Source organism: Leptonychotes weddellii, chromosome 13 (genome assembly GCF_054177405.1).
Source record: "Leptonychotes weddellii isolate Sample4059 chromosome 13, ASM5417740v2, whole genome shotgun sequence".
Taxonomy (NCBI): Eukaryota; Metazoa; Chordata; class Mammalia; order Carnivora; family Phocidae; genus Leptonychotes; species Leptonychotes weddellii.
This window is the reverse complement of record NC_138381.1, coordinates 7,016,685-7,036,720: the sequence shown is the minus strand read 5'-3', so window position 1 is coordinate 7,036,720 and position 20,036 is coordinate 7,016,685. Positions and strand designations below refer to the sequence as shown.

General features: G+C 40.6%; 1 long non-coding RNA gene and 1 pseudogene across 2 annotated transcripts; both read left to right on the top strand.

Annotated features, from left to right (window-relative positions):
• The first annotated feature begins 38 nt into the window (after positions 1-38).
• Positions 39-18,670, top strand: LOC145716726 (uncharacterized). 2 transcript variants are annotated; one of them, XR_014139554.1, is made up of 5 exons: positions 239-429; positions 5,692-5,827; positions 14,976-15,133; positions 15,485-15,660; positions 16,106-18,670. It is a non-coding gene; the product is annotated as an uncharacterized LOC145716726 (long non-coding RNA). The 2 variants fall into 2 exon arrangements; XR_014139553.1 differs by having other exon boundaries at positions 39-429; positions 15,485-18,670.
• On the top strand, positions 8,081-10,354 carry LOC102726336 (RNA-binding motif, single-stranded-interacting protein 2-like; annotated as a pseudogene).
• Positions 18,671-20,036: the final 1,366 nt, after the last annotated feature.

Below are 20,036 nucleotides of genomic sequence, written 5' to 3'. Positions count from 1 at the left end.
AGTAGTCTTTGTCGTAAGAACGGGAAAGAATGAGGAGACAAGCAGGGAGTAGAACCCGCCCCGGCCGCGGAGCACGTCGGGAGTTGTGGTCTTCGCCCATTTGTGCTTCCCTCCCGGAATTCCGGTCCCGCCACTGCACCCACCTTCCTCAGGTTCCGGGATCCCAGCGCGGGCTCCGGCGCGGACTCCCGCGCGGGCTGCAGAAGTCCCGGCAAAGCCGAACCTGGCCCTGCAAAGTCGCTCTGGCCCGGCCCATCTGAATTCTCGGCTCCCAGAACTTTACAATTTACAATGCAGAGTTAGGTTGGGTTTGGATTCCCGCACATCCACAACCGCCCCATCCCCGTTCGTTACTAAAATCACTTTAACTGTAAAATGTACCTGCAAAGGCAAGCAGTGTCCTCGGATACTGAAGTTCGCTACAAACAGGCAAGTCACAAAAGGAAAGGGGGTCGGGAAGGAAATAAGAGAACAGAAGAGAAAAAAGGGGGCTGTAGAAACAAAAAAAATGGGGGGGCAGGGTAAGGGTATGAATTGATATTTGAATGCCCCCATAGTTGGCTTTTGCACTGAACAAACAGAAGAAAAAAAAATTCTAAGCCGTGCTAAGAGCAACAACAAAATTAAATTTGTAAAATGATTTGCATTTTAGAGAACATTTTGTCTCACGGATGCTTTCAATTTCCCTTGGAAAGGGATGTCAAGGCAGGTATAATATCCACTATTATTTTGCAAAAAAAGGGAGCGTAAAATCAGAGAAGTTCCTCAACCACAGTCATACCAACTAGTTAAGTAGCCGATTGAGGGCCTGACCTTCATTTTTCTTTGTAACATTCGTAGGACCTTGCTGCTTCTGCGAGGTGCGTAGGCTAGAAAGTGGTGATGTTTGAGCTGGATCTTGAAGGGTAAGTAGGAATTTGTTTGCCAGGCAAAGAAATGGGGTAAGGGAATTCCTGCCAGAGAAAACAGTGCATGCAAAGCACGGATTCGGAATGGGTCTGTCGAGGTCAGGGAAAGAGCAATTCTTTTTTTTTTTTTAAGATTTTATTTATTTATTTGAGAGAGAGAATGAGAGAGCATGAGGGGGGGAGGGTCAGAGGGAGAAGCAGACTCCCTGCTGAGCAGGGAAGCCCGATGCGGGACTCGATCCTGGGACTCCAGGATCATGACCTGAGCTGAAGGCAGTCGCTTAACCAACCGAGCCACCCAGGTGCCCAGGGAAAGAGCCATTCTGTGCGGCCAAATTACCCCTGGGAGGAAGGGAAGTGAAGGGGCTGCTAGCATGCTAGTTATTCTCCATTTGTCCCTCTGTGGTGAATAGGAGACATAAGGAGGAAATTGGAGAGTGGGAAGAAAAAGAGGTGTGGCTATTTAACCAATGTTCCACTAGTCCATACCTAAGCCTCACTGGCCAAGGCGGTATCGGGCTGCGTTTCTCAAGGCTCAGGAAAGAGAAGAGCTCCTGATAGATAGATACTGTGCCAAATGGACCAAAAAGTGGAAACATTTATACCAGCTGAGAAGTTTCTGTAGTTACTGAAGCATGAAGGCTGTAGTTGTGGATTTGAAGTATCAGGATCAAAATACACATGATGGTACAAAGGAGTAATGGAAATAAATTTTCAAAGATAATTGTAAGATGAAAGTCTTAGATGATGAGACACTGAACATGTCAGTGGGGAAGGGATGATAATACTGTGGGAGAAAAATAAATTACAGTTGACTCTTGATCAACATGGGTTTGAACTGCCCGGGTCCACTGATGCACAAATTTTTTTCAATAGATATAGTACAGTATGACTGTACTATAGATGTGTTTTCCCTTCCTTATGATTTTCTTAACATTTTCTTTTCTGTAGCTTGCTATATTGTACGAATACAGTGTGTACTACATATAACATGCAAAATATGTGTTAATCGACTATTTGTTACTGGTAGGGTTCATGTCAACAGTGGACGATTGGTAGTTAAGTTTTTGGGGAATCAAAAGTTAGACGTGGATTTTTGACAGCACAAGGCTCAATGCCCCCAAACCCTGTTGTTCAGGGGTCAACTATAATTTAAAACAAGCATGTTGCAAGCAAAAAGGGGGGTCAAAAATGAAATGGTCTCCTTTTTTAATGAGATATGATGGGCATATAACATTATATCAGTTTCAGGTGTATGGCATGATTTGATATTTGTATACACTGTGAAATGACCAACCACAGTATGTCTAGTAGCCATCCATCAAAAATGGTTTTATGTTGCTTTTATTTTCTAATTTTTATTGTTATTGTTGAGCATATATTGTTTTCATAATTAGAAAAAAATCATTAAGTCCTGCTTATTACATTCAAAGCAATTGTGTATCATTTTTCTATTAGACTAAGTATTGATTTGCCAATTCTTCCTTAAAGAATCAATCTTCAACTTATTAATTCTGCTAAAAAGAATAGTCATACTCTAATGTATTTACTGTACTTTTATTTATTATCCGTAACTTTCTCGTTCCTTCCTTAGGTTTGTTTTACAGTTCCTTTTCTCACTTCTTGAGCTAAAGGTTTTGTTGTTTGTCTTCATTCTTTCTTATTTAGTTATAGAGAATTCCATGAACCCACATCTAAGAAAAGCTTTAACCATATATCATGAATTTAGATTTATAATGTTCTAACTGTGGTTAGAACTCTCAAGCATTCTGAAACTGCTATTTTGATACTTTCAATCTCACCCAAGATCTATTTCGGAGGAGGTTTTTAATCATCAAGTCTGTCCTGCATATCCTTTAGTTATTAATTTTCTGTTACTACATCCCAGTCAGCAACTGGGGCTTTTAATCATTTTGAACTTCAATGTAGGTTTTTTAAATGATGCCCAAGTACTTGAAAAAAAATGGGCAATAGATATCTGTGTGGATGTATGGAGAACTGTATGTATGTATATTTGTAATTTTCTACTTGTACTTACAATAGTTTTTGTTATATTTCTTTAAATGCTAACTTATAATAAAAACATGTTGAATTTTACCTGATGGTAAATGTTTGATAGTCATTCAGGTAGCAGTGTATGTATGGATCGGGAACGGAATGAAGAGTAGAGACCTTATATGTTGGGATCTGCTTATCACAAACCATGCAACATTATGGAGAAAAACATGTGGCTCCAGGACCACAGGTCAAGTTCTAATTGTTGAACTCTGCTTCATTTTCAACCATCCTTCGACCTTTCAGTCATACCCACAAATCGCTGGCATGGCCTCAGTCTGCTATGCTGGATCCTTTGGCTTAGATGAAGATATAATATATCAAAAGTCACAGGAAATATTCAGTGACTCTCCTAAGAACTCATACTACTATCTGTGGTGATTTTATTCCAGGAGAAAAAGAAATGCTTTATTTTTTTTTTTCCTGGAAAAGTCGTGCAATTTTGCCCTTCCTCATAATTTGAACATGAATTCTAATACTTGGGTAGGTCTGTCAGTTGGGATCATATGCATTTCCTACCCTTTATTTCTTTTACTTAACTAACTTAAAATCTCTGGCCCATAGTCATATAAACTAAGCAAACTATTACATAGACTACAAACCTTGGAGCCAGACAGGTTTAAAACCAGCTTTGCAACCTTCTTAATTGCATAATTACGGGTAAGCTAATTAACTTTCCTGGTTGCAGATGACAAAAATTTCACTCAAAGAAGTAAGCAAAAATGAGATTTATTATCTCACTCTAAAAAGGATCGGGCCTCAGAGACTCAGCAAATATTAATATTCTTTTTCTCAACATCTTAGTCTTGCTTCCCTCAGTATGTTTGTCCCATTCTTTTGTATAACGGGCAGGATTCTCCCAAAATATATAGGGCAAGAGAGAAGTATGGTTCAGACTTCCATCTTCCCATATAGTGACCCAAGAAGAAAGAAGAACATTTCTTTCTCCCAACATCCAGATATAAAATCCATGATGGGAAACCCCATCAGGATTAGCCATTATGAGATTGCCTGATCCTAAGTTACTTACTTACACCCTGAAGTGCAGGGCAGGGTATTATAATCGTACTGGAGTTAGAAGTAGTTGGGCAGAAGACTTCCACTAAGGAAAGGGGTGGGATGAACAGAAAATGGGGGGAAAGAATGTTGGGAAGGGGGAAAAACCCTGATGCCTCTATAACCCCTAATCCAGCTTCTACAAGTAGAAATTGCGGTTAAAGATAGCATGCACTGATAGGACATGTGTGAGGACCAAAGGAGATAAATCAAGGAAAGCACTTACCCCAAGACCTCCATAATAGGTAGTAGCTACAAATAATAGCTATTTTAGTGGCTGTCAAACTTGAGGATGCCTCTTTGCCACATTGAATGTTTGGTGTCCCCCCTCCCCAAAATTCATATGTTAAAATATAATCCCCATTGTGATGGTATTAGGAGGTGGGACTTTTGAGAAGTAACTAGGTCATGAAGGTGAAGCCTCATGAATGGGACTCGTGCTTTTTTAAAAGATGTTCCAAATAGGTCCCTCCCCTCTCTGTTATGTGAAGACACAGAAAAAAGAGCTATCTATGAACCAGGAAGCTGGTCCCCACCAGACGCTGAATTTGTTAGCACTTTGATCTTGGGCTTTCCAGCCTCTAGAGCTGTGAGAAATAAATTTCTGTTGTTTATAAGCCATCCCCATCCAGTCTATGGTATTTTGTTATAGTAGCCTGAATGGACTGAAATAATTGTCTCTCTAGGGAGCAAATGCAGTATTATATCGTATGTCAGTACTACCTCCAAGTATAACCACAAGGTAGCTCCGATCAGCAGAGAGAGCTCAGAGGAACCTGGCCCAAGAAGCAGTCTTTCTTTTTTTTTCTTTTTTATTTATTTGACAGAGAGAGAACGTGAGAGAGGGAACACAAGCAGGGGAAGTGGGAGAGGGAGAAGCAGGCTTCCTGCCAAGAAGAGAACCCAATGCGGGGCTTGATCCCAGGACTCTGGGATCATGACCTGAGCTGAAGGCAGATGCTTAACGACTGAGCCACCCAGGTGCCCCAAGGAGCAATCTTTCTGCTCATTGTGGGAGACCTCAAAGGCAGAGGTGCTCAAGACCTTCCAGCTATTGATGCAGCCAAACCCAGGCACAATTTCCAGGCCAAAGGGAGTTCTCTAACCTTCTTTTCCTCATTTTTCAGAGGAAAGAAATTATTGGCCCAAAAGGAGAAATCCTTCTACAAGCCACCTTTACATGAATTAAGATATTAATTTATTTATCAAGACAACATACAAAAAGAGCAAACAAGCAGGATTCATAAACAAAAAGACTCTAACCAATAGATGTGGGTTATTCATGGTTATTCAAGTTATTCATGGTCCTCCAGGGTAGGCAAACATTCTGTGTGTGTTCCAGAAAGTCACCTGGACCCCAGCCTGCCTTACTCAAGAATAAAGATCATGATTCAGGGTGCCTGGGTGGCTTGGTCAGTTGGGCGTCAAACTCTTGATTTCAGCTGGAGTCATTATCTTAGGGTGGTGGATTGAGCCCCATGTTGAGCTCTGCACTCAGGCTCCCTCTCAGCAGGGAGTCCGCTTGAGATTCTCTCTCTCCTTCTGCCCCTCTCCCCGCCCCATGCTCACACTCTCTGTCTCTCTCTCAAAATAAATAAATCTTAAAAAAAGTTTTTAAAAAAGATCATGATTCATTAATAATTCTGATCTTTATTTGTTTTTTTTTAAGTAGGTGCCACACCCATCATGAATCCCAATGTGGGGCTTGAACTCACGACCCTGAGATCAACACCTGAGCTGAGATCAAGAGTCAGTTGCTTAACCAGCTGAGCCACCCAGGCACCCCAATAATTCTGATTTTTAAGAAGGTAAAATGATTTTGGCTAAAGGTTTCATCCCCTACTTACGAATTGTCCTAATCATGCTCCATAATTTTGTCCTATGAATTTACATAATATTTAATTTTTAAGGGGATCATCAATTCTAATTCATTTTTCCAATACCAAAATAGAAAGGTAATAAATACTTTATGCCATTTTAAAGTGGAAGAATTGAAACAAGATATATTCATGTTCCACTTCAAATAGCAAAACAACACGGATTTGAACTCTGCTTTCTTTGCACAATTTAATAAATAGGGGTCTTAATTATAGATGTGGAGAAGCAGACAAGGATATCTGCTATCACCATTGCTGTTCAACATTGTACTGGAAGTATTACTGAGAGTAATTGGCAAGAAAAAGAAATAAAAGACATTCCAGATTAGTAAGGAAAAGTAAATCTATTTCTATTTGCAGTTTACATGACCTTACATGTAGAAAATTCTAAGGAATCCACAAGGAAACTATTAGACCAAAGGAAAGACTTTAGCAAGGTTACAAAATACAAAATCAATATACAAAATCAAATTCCATTTCTCTACACAAGAAATAAACAATCCAAAAATTAAATTAAAAAAATTTTACATTTACAATAACATTAAAAAGAATAAAATAATTGGGAATAAATTTAACATAAATATAAGACATCTACATGGAAAACTACAAAATATCATTGAAAGACATTTTTTTACAGATTTTATTTATGGGGTGCCTGGGTGGCTCAGTCATTAAGCGTCTGCCTTCAGCTAAGGTCGTGATCCCAGGGTCCTGGGATCAAGTCCCGCATCGGGCTCCCTCTCAGTGGGAAGCCTGCTTCTCCCTCTCCCACTCCCCCTGCTTGTGTTCCCTCTCTCGCTGTGTCTCCCTCTGTCAAATAAATAAATAAAATCTTTAAAAATAAAAAAATAAAAAATAAAGATTTTATTTATTTATTTGACAGAGAGAAAGACAGCAAAAGAGGGAACACAAATAGGGAGAGTGGGAGAGGGAGAAGCAGGCTTCCCACTGAGCAGGGAACTCAATGCAGAACTCAATCCCAGGATCCTAGGATCATGAGCTGAGCCGAAGGCAGATGCTTAACCAACTAAGCCACTTAGGAGCCCCATTGAAAGACATTTTAAAAGACCTAAATAAATAGAAAGACATCCTTGTCATTGATTGGAAGATTTTGTATTTTTAAAATGACAATACTCCCCAAATTGCACTACAGATTTAAAGCAATCTCTTTTCAAATACCCAGCTACCTTTCTCATAAAATTAACAAGCTTATCCATATGGAAACAATATGGATACTACTGGCTTATATTCATGTGGAAATTAAGGGAATCAGACTGGCCAAAACAATCTCAAAAAAGAACAAAATTGAAGGACTTCTTCCCAATTTCAAAACTTATTACAAAACTACAGTATTCAAGAGTATGTGGTACTGACATAAGGACAGACATATACACTCACCAATGGAATACAATTGAAAGTCCAGAAATAATCATTCACATTTGTGAGTGATTATCAACAAATGTGCCACAACAATTCAACAAGGAAAGAATATTTTTTTCGACAAATGGGACAACTGGATATCCACATGCAAAAGAATCAATTTGGATCCATATCTCACACCATCTACAAAATGAACTTAAAATGGATCAAGGTCCTAAATGCAAGCACTTAAAACTATAAAATTCTTGGGGAAAAAAATAGGCATAAATTTTCATAAGTGTAAATTAGGCAGTGGTTTCTTAGACGTGGCAGCAAAAGCACAAACAAAAATTTAAAAAGGTAGGGCGCCTGGGTGGCTCAGATGGTTAAGCGTCTGCCTTTGGCTCAGGTCATGATCCCAGGGTCCTGGGATCGAATCCCACATCGGGCTCCTTGCTCCTTGGGAGCCTGCTTCTCCCTCTGCCTCTCTCTCTCTCTCTGTCTCTCATGAATAAATAAATAAAATCTTAAAAAAAAAAAATTTTAAAAGGTAAATTGGACATCATCACAATTTAAAATTTTGTGCTTCTAAGGTTACTATCAAGAAAGTGAAAAGTGAAGCCAGGAGTAGGAGAAAACATTTGCAAACCATATATCTAATAAATATCTTTTATCCAAAATATGTTAAAACAACAACAACAAAAATCTTTACAACTCAGCAATAAAAAGACAACCCAATTTAAAAATGGGCAAAAAATCTGAATAGACAGTTCTTCAAAGAAGATATCTAAATGGCCAATAAACACATGAAAAGGCTCAGCCACCTTACATTCAAGAGAAAATGCTGCTCTCAGTGGTTTCCAGGCCTGGGATTTCAACTTTTGGCTATAACAAAAACAACAAGAAGCTGTATGTGTCCTTGCCTCAGCAGATGGCATCAACTAGTCCAAGCAACAGTACCCCTAGCAGCAGCAGTGGGAGCAATGGAAATGACCAGCTGAACAAAACCAACCTCTATATCCAGGGGTTGCAATCAGGCACTTACTGACCAGAACCTTATAAAATTGTACCAGTCTCCACCGAGGTCATACTGGACAAGAGCACAAACAAATGCAAAGGCTGTGGTTTTGTGGACTTTGACAGTCCTTCAGCAGCACAGAAAGCTGTCACAGCACTGAAAGCCAGTGGCATACAGGCACAGATGACAAAGCAACAGGAGCAGGACCCCACAAATTCATACCTATCAAAGCTTCCACTAGCAATGGTTAAGCAAGAACCGGAGGGGATGCTGAAGCCCTTTGGCCAGGTTATCTCCACTCAAATCCTCCGAGACACGAGTGGGACCAGCACAGGTTTGGCTTTGCAAGAATGGAGTCCACAGAGAAGTGTGAAGCCATCATCACCCACTTTAATGGAAAATATATTAAGGCATCTGCTGGAGTACCAGCTCGACCTAATCCCTTGCTTTGCAAATTTGCTGATGGTGGTCCAAAGAAATGACAGAACCAAGGAAAATCTGTGCAAAATGGATGGGCCTGGCCACGGAATGCAGATATGGGTGGTATAGCCTTGATCTATGACCCTACCACAGCTCTTCAGAATGGGTTTTCCCCAGCTCCTTATAACATCACCCCCAGCAGGATGCTTGCTCGGTCTGCACTCTCCCCATGTCTTCCATCTCTCTGATCCCATGTCTTTGGATCAGAGAGTGACTCAGACATCTCCTCTGCAAGCATCTAACCCATCCTAGATGCACCACCAATCATACCTCATGCAGCCTTCAGCTTCAGTTCTGCCACCAGAGATGGATCACGCCATTTCTCTCCAGCCTGCCTCCATGATGGGACCTCTTACCCAGCAGGTGGGCCACCTCTTCCTCAGCAGCAATGACACTTACATGCCTATGCCTGCCACTATACAAGGAGCTCACATCTCCCAGGACCCGAACCCACAGTATCTCTGACGTATGCCTATACAAATAAATTATTGGAGATGCTGATGCTCCCAGACTCCAGAGGGCTAACCAGGAATACACACCATCCATGGGCCTGCTCAGGACTAACACTTGGTCATCATTTTTCACAGGCCTGGGCATGGAAAAAGAAATCTCTGCACTCCTGCCCTCTGCTTATTCCTCCATTCCTGAGGGAGCCTAGGGGAACCGTCACTTTTTGTGTGTGCTGCATTCAAGGAGATCAAAAGAACTTTTTTCTTTCTTTTGCCAAGAAAGTTTTATATTTTGTTCTTAACTGCAACATACTCTTTCCATACCCCCCCCAAAACAAAAACACATGATAAGGTCTGGAACATCATTAGTTATCAAGGAAATGCAAGTCAAAAAACCAAAATGAGATACCTTTTCACTCTCTCCAAGTTGGCTATAATCAAAAATAGGAAATAACATTGTTGGCCAGAGTGTGGGGAAATTGGAACCCTCACACTCTGCTGCTGGGGGTATAAAATGGTGCAGCCACTGTGGAAAACAGTCTGTCAGTTCCTCAAAAAATTAAACATAGAATTAACATATGACCTAGCAATTCTGCTCCTGGATATATACCCCAAAGGACTGAAATAGTCAAAGTTCCTCAAAAAGGTAAACATAGAGTTACTATGTGACCCGGCAATTCTTCTAGGTACATGCCCCCAAGATGAAAATACGTACCCACAACTTGTACGTGAATGTTCATAGCAGCCTCCTTCGTAAGAGCTGAAAGGTAGAAGCAACCTAAATGTCCATAATTCATGAGAGGATAGACATGGGTGTGTGGAATGGATAAATCATATCTATACAATGAAACATTATGTAGCTAAAAAAAGGTAAGAAGTACTGATACACCTTATAACATGGATGAACCTTGAAAACATTATGCCAAGTGAAAGAAGCCAGACACAGAAGACCGCCTACTACATGATCGCATGTATATGAAATATCCAGAACAGGCACATCTACAGAAGCAAAATGATTTAGTGTTTACTTAGATTTGGTGGTCGTTGGGGCAACAGAGCAGTAATAGCTAAGAGGTGAGGGGTTTCTCATTGAGATGATGAAAATGTCTAAAATTACCTGTGATGACAGTTGCCCATATCTGTAAGTATATTAAAAACCATTGAAATGTACACTTTAAATTTATGAATTACATGGCACAGGAATTATATTTCAGTAAGGTGTTACAAAAAGAAAAACAATAAGACATTAAGTTGAAAACAAGAATTTATTTATTTTTTTTAATAATTTTTTTTGTCTTTATTTATTTATTTATTTTTAAAAGATTTTATTTATTTATTTGAGAGAGAGAGAATGAGAGACAGAGAGCATGAGAATGAGGAAGGTCAGAGGGAGAAGCAGACTCCCTGCCGAGCAGGGAGCCCGATGCGGGACTCGATCCCAGGACTCCAGGATCATGACCTGAGCCGAAGGCAGTCGCTTAACCAACTGAGCCACCCAGGCACCCGAATTTATTTTATATTTAATAAAATTACTTGGTAGTTTCTATTTTCACATGTTTTTATAAAATTGCTAAGTAACTTACCTTCTTTGTTCAACATTACATCATTGTCATTGGGCCAATAGATTGACCTCTGTTAATTCTGCTCTTTTTATTTATTTTTTTAAAGATTTTTAAAAAATGTATTTATTTGAGAGAGAGAGAGCGCGCGTGTGCACTAGAGAGAGAGTACGAGTGGGGATGGGGCAGTGGAGGGGGAGGGGGAAAGGTGGGGGTGGGGCAGACTCCTCACTGAGCAGGGAGCCAGATGTGGGCTCAATGCTGGGACTCTGGGATCAAGTCCTGAACCAAAATCGGATGCTTAGCCGAGTGAGGCACCCAGGTACCCCAGTTTTGCTCTTTTTAATGCTTGCATAGTATTCAATATTTCATGCTTAAATGTACCACAATTTATTTTGCCATCCTCTTTATCAAAGGATGTTTGTGTTGTTTCTAGTGTTTTGCTTTTACAAACAGTGCTTTATTTATTTTATAAAGAACTTAATTTGTAAAGACGCCAAGATAGTTTGGTAAGGAGAATTACGGTGTCTTTCCTGAGAATTTGTGAGAGCAGTATTTTCCATGTATCTGGTGACGTTTAGATTCAGCCTTCTAAAGTGACAGATAAGATGAATGGCCCTTATGTGAACCTTTGAGCTTCATTCCCAGATATCTACATTATTCAGCAAAATGTTTCCACCCCCACCCCCCTACTACCTTCCCATTGGGGTAACTGTTCACTCTGTCATTTAACCACTCAAAAACGTTCCCTTTGGTAAAATGAGGTAAGTATATACTTCCCTTCCACACTGTGAGATTTAATTAGCTAATGATGGAGAAGTCCTTGGGTGAAGAGTGCAGTGGAAGTTCAAAGTAATATTGTCATATGTTTAGATATATTTTCAATATGTAAAGTCATATAACCTTGTTATTACAGTCAGTTATATGATTCTGGGCAAGCGTTACTTCCAGGGAGAAAACATAAAAGCCAACTCTTTAGAGATCTAGCACAAAGACATATTTTCTTGTGATCTCCAGGTGGTGCCCACGTTTGCAACCTCTCTCAACTCAACTTTAATGATAATGGCCTCCATTTGTGCCCCTCTGAATGTAATCTATTTAATTGAAGTTCCGAAAATGACCCTGACTTTCAGCCCTGCCTTGGCCAGTGGTACAGCTGTGCTGAATGTGTCTTGGATCTGTAAATAAAATACTGATTCTAGTCACTTCTGCAGAATGCATTTTGATACTGCAGATTTTTTCAGTGCTGGCTCAATTAAGTTATGTATCTCTAAGGGAAAGTAGGATATCAGGTAAGGCAAAAAGGCAGGACATGGCTAACACTGGTAATTTCTTTAAAAAAGTGCTTTGAGGGCGCCTGGGTGGCTCAGTTGGTTAAGCGACTGCCTTCGGCTCAGGTCATGATCCTGGAGTCCCGGGATCGAGTCCCGCATTGGGCTCCCTGCTCGGCGGGGAGTCTGCTTCTCCCTCTGACCCTCCTCCCTCTCACGCTCTCTCTCATTCTCTCTGTCTCAAATAAATAAATAAAATCTTTAAAAAAAAAATAAAAAATAAATAAATAAATAAATAAGTGCTTTGAGCCCTCCTAATTTTAAAGATAACCTTGCACAGCAATCAGATAGATTAAACACTTTCATTTTGACTCTGAAACAAAGACAAAAGCCTTGGAATTCTAGCGAACATCTTATCATATATCAGGTCTCTACAATCAATACATTCTTTACTGGTAGTATTTTAGAACACCTGAGATGGTCTAGGACAGACTGGGTTTCAAAGGGACCTTTGGCTGACCACTGAAGACTTCTCCATCTTTTCTTTTCAATGGGAATTTGGCCCATGTTATCTGCTTAATAAACATTCTGATTGAAAAATGAATGTATTTTCCCAGGTGACGCTTAAGATCATTGTACTCGTAGTTTCTGACCATAATTTGTTCATCATAAGTGTTTCCCCCTCAGGGAATTCATATCCTTCGTGTTTTGTTCTGATGTGTACCTAGTAGGCAGACTAAGAGCTCTCCAAAGATGTCTGCAGCCTAATCCCTGGAACCTATGATTCTCTTACTTTCATGGCAAAGGAGAATTAAGGTTGCCGATGGAATTAAGGTTGCTGATCAGCCGAGTTTAAAATAGTGAGATTGGGGCACCTGGGTGGCTCAGTCGGTTAAGTGTCTGCCTTCGGCTTAGGTCATGATCCCAGGGTCCTGGGATCGAGTCCCACATCAGGCTCCCTGCTCGGCGGGGAGTCTGCTTCTCCCTATCCCTCTGCCGCTTCCCCTGCTTGTGAACCTGCTCTCTCTCTCTCTCTCTGTTAAATAAATAAATAAGTGAAATCGTTAAAAAATAATAAAATAGCGAGAGTATCCTAGATTTTCTGAGTGAGCTCAGTGTAATCACAAGGTAAAAAAAAAAGACAGAGAAGGAGGTCACAGTGAGGCATGTGACAGTAACTTGCTGTGACTAGCTTTGAAGACAGAGGAAGGGGCGGAGCAATGCTGCCAGCTCCAGAAGCCAGAAAAGGCAAGAAACGGGTTTTCCTCTAGAATCTGCAGAGAGGACACAACCCTGCAGACACCTTGATTTTAGTCCAGGGAGACCCTTGTCAGACTTCGGACCTGCAAAACTGTAAAATAACGAATTTTTGTTGTTTCAGGCCATCAGGTCTGTGGTCATTACAGCAGCATACAGAAAATGAAGTTCCCTTTTTTCTGGTTGACTCACTAGAGTTCCTTGTATATTCTAGATCCTGACCCATGTTCTACTTCTCCGTATGAAAAGTTTCTCCTTACCTCCTAATCTGTCACTTTTTCTATGGTGTCCTTCATTCAGCAGAAATCCTTACTTAATTTTTGTTAAGTCAAATCTCTCATTTTTTTCTTTCACAGATCGTATTTTTCAGTATTTTATTTAAATCCTTTCCTCTCGGGGCGCCTGGGTGGCTCAGTCAGTTAAGCATCTGACTCTTGGTTTCAGCTCAGGTCATGATCTCAGGGTCATGAGATGGAGCCCTGCGTTGGGCTCCGCACTTAGCAAGGAGTCTGCTTGAGATTCTTTCTCTCTCCCTCTCCCTCTGCCCCCACCCAAATAAATAAATAAAAATCTTAAAGCCCTTTCTCTCCCTCAAGTTCCAGAGACATTTTCCTTTCCTTCTTTTGTTAGCGCTATGGCTTAACCTTTTCCGTTTGGGCTCCTAGTTCACGGAGAACTTTATCTTTCATGTGGTGTAAAGTAGCTCTCTATTGGTTAGGATACTGGCTCAGCTACTTTAATGGGGTCCAAACCATCTGTGGCTTAAGAAAGATGGAAATTTATTTCTCTCTCACTAAAGGTCAAGCTATCAGTGGGCAATCCAGATGTGTAGGACCTCAACATGTACCTTCCATTTCAGAGTCCGAGCAGCTGTTCTAGCACATGTTTTATCTCAAAAGACAGGGAATGTTTTCCTTTTCACTTGCTTTCTGATAAATGTATCCAAAGATAGAATCTCACATTATGTTCTGCTAAAGCGGAAGATTGTAAGACCATCTAAAGATTTGTCTCCAAATTTTTTGGCTTTAAGTGCCTTCACTGTCATTTATTCCCGAGTATCTTAAAACTTGCTGGGAGATTTCTATTAACACTTGGCAGATTTAGCAGTTCATCCTGTTTTTCATTATACTGCCTGTCCTAGAATCATCTTCTAAGAAATTTTTGCCTTTGGGTTTCAATGTTGTGTCATGGTGTAATTTTTTGGAAGAAATTAATTTATTAATCAATGATCCAAATATCCATTAAAATTTAATTGATACCATGAAATGGGTTACCAAGAGTTTCAATTTGGGAAAATGGAAAGTTCTGGAGCTGGGTAGTGTGATGATTGGACAACAGTGTGAATGTGCTTTATGCCACCGAGCTATACACTTAAAAATCATTAACTTGGTAAACTTTATTTAATGCATATTTTGCCATAATTTAAAACAAATCTAAAAAAAGAGAGATAAGTTTGAAAAGTGAGAAGAAATGGCCAGATCAGGGCAGAGGACATCCAAGTCATGCCAGGAACCCGGATGGGGAGGTTGGAATTGCAGAATATAAGATTTCGAAATGAATTTAGAGATCGTGTTCGTGGTTTCATTTGTTGGCTTCTTTGTGTTTTATTTTAACCCAGTGGCCATGGGTCTCCAGGGTGCCAGTCCATCCCGAGCTTTCTCATAATTCTTTTTTTAATTCTCACAGGTGTACTATTCTAAGGAGAAAGTCCGTGGCTTTCATTGCGTTCTTTCAACCCACAGAAACTGAAGAAATGGATCCAGTCCACACTCACTTTTCTCGGATGAGGAAACTGACACTAGGAGAAACATGGCTTCAAGCCCAAGGTCCCAGAGATAGTTACGGTAGGTCCTGCTTCTCCTTTTCACAGCGGATTTTGAGTTTCAGGTGACTTCCCCATTGACAGTGTTTCCATTTTTAAGGGAGGGCTGCTTGGAACTCGCTGTCCTCTGAACTGTATAGCACAGTTGCTTCTGCTGGTCCTGCCTTTACTGATTCCAGTGGGAGTCCTTTGCCGAGGGAGGGACAAGGGCGACCAGAATAGAAGCAGAGGAAGGGTATGGTATCTGCTGAAAGCCCTGGGCGGGGGGGGGGGCTGGGGGGCAGGTGCTGACTGTAACTTTTTGGATGTCCTTGGGTTTAAATGACTCCCCCAGAAGGTGACAGGAACTAGAACCATTGTACTCATATCACAGAAGGATCTAGCTGCAGGGCCGGGCGCAGCACGGTCCAGCTTCCCCAGGGAGGATGAAGAGTGATTCGCAGCAGGATCTGCCCAGAACAAAAGGAGAAGGAAGAAATTTGGGCTTAGCACAATGACTACAAAGACCAAACAGGCAGTCTGGTAAAGCATGGAGCCAGCCAAAGAAATGTAAGCCCTCTTCTTGGCGGGAACTAGTTATGTGTGAGTAATAAGATCCTTTCTCAGGAAAGCAGGTGCTTTGTAGACAACTGGTCTTAATGAGCACACATCAATAGGTTTGGCTGAAAACCTCCCAATACCAGAGAATAGAATAGTTAAATCAAATAATGAAGGTGCTGTAATGGTGCAGTAAATGGAGAAACGCTGCCCGGAAACTGTGTGCTCTTCTATTAAGTCTCAAAAATGTTGTGCCAGGTGACACAGTGCTCAAAAGAAGTGTTAGTGAAATTAGTAGATTAGAATTACCAACTAATTAAATTGTGGGGCACAGTCTTTCTAGTATGCAGCAGTAGTCAGCAGCAGAACCTATTCCACGTACCTAGGGAGAAATGGCTCTCATGGAAGAAGGAGGGTAGCTGCTCAGACAGCCTCCCATATCCTTGACTCTCCACAGTATCAGCTCAGAGGATCCACTCAGTGATGGGGAGAGACATGTTTTACAAATGTGGAAGAGTCCAGCAATAGCTCCTTTTCCTATATGCGACTATAAATCTGCCTCTTTCAGCCAATGTGGACAGCAAATATAAGAGATGCTGGTTTGTTTTTTCTTATATCCATGAAATGAACCTCAGAAAGTCTGAGGCACAAGAATTAGACTGTCCTGACAATCACCCGGATGCTGCAGCCAGAATTTGAATGATTACACAGTGAGAAATAAAAATTGTTTTGCTATGCTGTCAAACATACAGTTTTGGGCAATTATAATTTTTTTAATCGTATACTGACTATTGAGCTATCTAAGGACTAGCTATAATAACATATAGCATGAATAAATTGCAATGGGGAATTAAAAAGAAATTAAAATCTATATGGCAAAAAAACTGGTAAGTAGAGGGGCACCTGGGTGGCTCAGTCAGTTGAGCATCTAGATCCTGATCCCAGGGCTCTGGGATGGAGCCCCATGTCTGACTCCCTGCTCAGCAGGGAGTCTGCTTCTCCCTCTGCCCTTCCCCGCCCAACTCATGCTCTCTCTCTCTCTCTCTCTCAGTCTCCCAAATAAATGAATAAAATCTTTGAAAAAATCATTTAAACAAAAAACTGATAAGTAGAATATAGATATGATTAACATCTAAACGTCATATAAATGAATATTACACAAGCTGCTTAGCATGAGAAATTGCAAAAAATCTGCGATTAACTTGTGTTAATTTGACATCAAATGCAGCAGTTTTATTTTTAGCACTGTAAGAATAAACATGTAATTAGCTCTCAAAGAGGATGTATCATAAATAGTCCAGTCTGGCTATTTTAACCACCCAAATAATTCAAGGTTATTGGATTTTTTAAAATTATATATTCAGTTTTCATGATAAAAGTAATCGTTGTCATTAAAGACATGTTTGAAATTACAAAAAGGTAGAAAAAGAGAAAAATTACATTTTACTTTTACTTTAGGATTTCTACATACAGGTTTCTTTGCTTATTTGGGGCACATAGTCACAGTTTTATAATGCAAATGATTTGGTGTTCTTATTTTTTTCCTTAAATAAAAATCATCTTCCAATGCTATTATACCATACTTACAACAATAATTTCTATTATTATACATACCATACTTTCTAAATTGTATTTTAATAGATGTACAACATTCCATTAATTATTATTTATAATAGCATCAAAAAATACTGAGGATTCAATTTAATAAAATAAATGTAAGACTTGTACACTGAAAATTACAAAATGCAATTGAAAAAATATTTTTTAAGACCTAATAAATGGGAAGACATCCTGTGTCATGCATTGGAAGACTCAGTATCATTAAGATGGCAATACTCCCGAATTGATCTATAGATGCAATGTAGTCCCTCACGAAATTCCAACTGCCCTTTCCACAGGAATGGACATGGTTGATCCTAAAGTTCACTGAACAGAGAGGCTCAATTAAGATGTTGAATCAGATGGTTTATTAATTAATTCAAAACCCGGGGCACCAGGGTGGTTCAGTTGTTAAGCATCTGCCTTTGGCTCAGGTCATGATCCCAGGGTCCTGGGATCGAGCCCTGCATTGGGCTCCCTGCTCAGCCAGGAGCCTGCTTCTCCATCTCCCACTCCCCCTGCTTGTGTTCCCTCTCTAGTTGTCTCTCTCTCTGTGTCAAATAAATAAATAAAATCTTAAAAAATAATTAATTCAAAACCCACAGTGAGACACTCTGTCGGGGGCTATAGAATAGTTCAGCATAGCATAGAGTCCAAGTGAGGTGAAAGATGATCCTCCCTGAATCTTGAATCTTTGGATTCCCTTCTCTCTCTCTCTCTCCCTCTCTCTCTCTCCCCCCTTTCCTCCTCCCCCTCCCCCCCATCTCTTCCTTCGTCCCTCTCCCCACCACCCCCCTCATTCTGTCACAAGTACCAGAGTTGAGGTTGAGAGGTTAAGCCAGAAATGCCTGGGATCAATAATATGCACTACCTCCTTTGGAAAACACAGGAGCGAGTACTTCTGACGTCAGCTGTAGCTTGCCAACTAGCCTGCTGAACAACCATGGTTTTGTCTGCATTTCTTAACCCGAGCGCCATGGGGCCAGGATGGGTCCAAATGAGTAGCCAACCTAGGGATGATTAGCTGTCAACCTAGAAGTGACAGGATCTGTACCTTATGACTTGGCTGTCTCATATTTTCTTTCCGTAAAGAAACACTTTTGCTTGTTTCATCCTATTTATCATATATGTAATATGTCTTGAATGTTACTAATGTATCATCTATATTTAACATATCTTGTGAATTCTGCTCATGTTGTTCAAGCTACTTCTTTACTCATTTTCTATCTTTAACGCATCTTATGAGTTTTACCTACCACTCATAAGCTATTAGCTTATGTATTAACTTCGCTTAACACTTACAGGTTTCATCCATCCTGTCTGTGATGGTTAATTTTATGTGTCAACATAACTGGGCTAAAGGATGCCCTGATAGCTGGTAAAACATTATACCTGGATGTGTCTGCAAGGCTGTCTCTAGAAAAGATTAGCATTTGAATCAGTAGACCCTTGAGGGCCAGAATAGAAATGAAATGGCATAGAAAAGGTGGAGGAAGAGTGGATTTGCTGTCTCTGGTTAGCTAGGACATCCATCTTCTTCTGCCTCCAGACATCAATACCTGTGCTCCTGATTCTGGGTCTTTCAGACTCAGACTGGGACTTCCACCCCTCATTCTCAGACCTTTGGGTTCAGACTGAATTACATCGGTGACTTTCCCGGTTCTCCAACTTGCAGATAGCAGTTCGCAGGACTTCTTGGCCTCCATAACTGCATGAGCCAATCCCTATTGGCTCTTTCTCTGGAAAACCCTAACTAATACCCCATTTGTCTCTCTTGTCTTCTGTTATAGAATTAAATATTTCATAAATAAAATAGCAAACTCACATTATAAGGATCGAGAAAAATTACTGGATTTAGTCAATTTTTAGAGTACTTTCATATTCCTCTCTCTTCATAAAATACTATAAATTTTAGCCATTTGACCTTCCAAGCAAATATGAATCTTTGTAAAGTACTAGCCCCGTTTGTTGACTGATTGTTAGATTTGGGTTGTTTTCATCCCTTGTCTCCTGATACAACTGTATCAGTCAAGAGACAGAAATGACAAGTTATTTTTTTTTTTTAAAGATTTTATTTATTTATTTGAGAGAGAGAGAGCACATGAGAGGGGGGAGGGTCAGAGGGAGAAGCAGACTCCCCGCTGAGCAGGGAGCCCGATGCGGGACTCGATCCCGGGACTCCAGGATCATGACCTGAGCCGAAGGCAGTCGCTTAACCAACTGAGCCACCCAGGCGCCCCGACAAGTTATTTTAATATAGACAATTTAACATAAAGGATCAATAACTAGATATAAAGAATTATTAACTATGCTTTTGAGCTCTGAAAAGGTAAAACAGGGAACATTAAACCACCATGGAGGTAACAAGACTTTGGAAAGCAGATGGTCCCTTCCTTTTCGGGGGACTAAAGAGGAGCTTGGAGAAAGAGTCCCACAGAATTGAATCCCAGACCTCTGAGAAGGGGGTGCTCCATGGCACTGGGACCCCAACTTTTGTGAGCCACTGATGCTGGTGTCTCTTAAGGTGGTACTTTTTTTTTTTTTTAAGTAAGCTCTATACCCAACATGGGGCTTGAAATCATGACCCAGAGATCAAGAGTCATATGCTCTATTGACTGAGCCAGCCAGGCACCCCAAGGTGGTACTTTGATTTTAGTTCTTCAAGGGTTAGAAAACCTGCAAAGTGGATTCACCTTCTGTCCCAGGAATCAGCTGCGGTTGCTGGAGTGAGGAAATATTGCTTGGGGGTTGCTCAGCTTCCTGTCTATGAAGTCCCCAGGAAGGAGAAG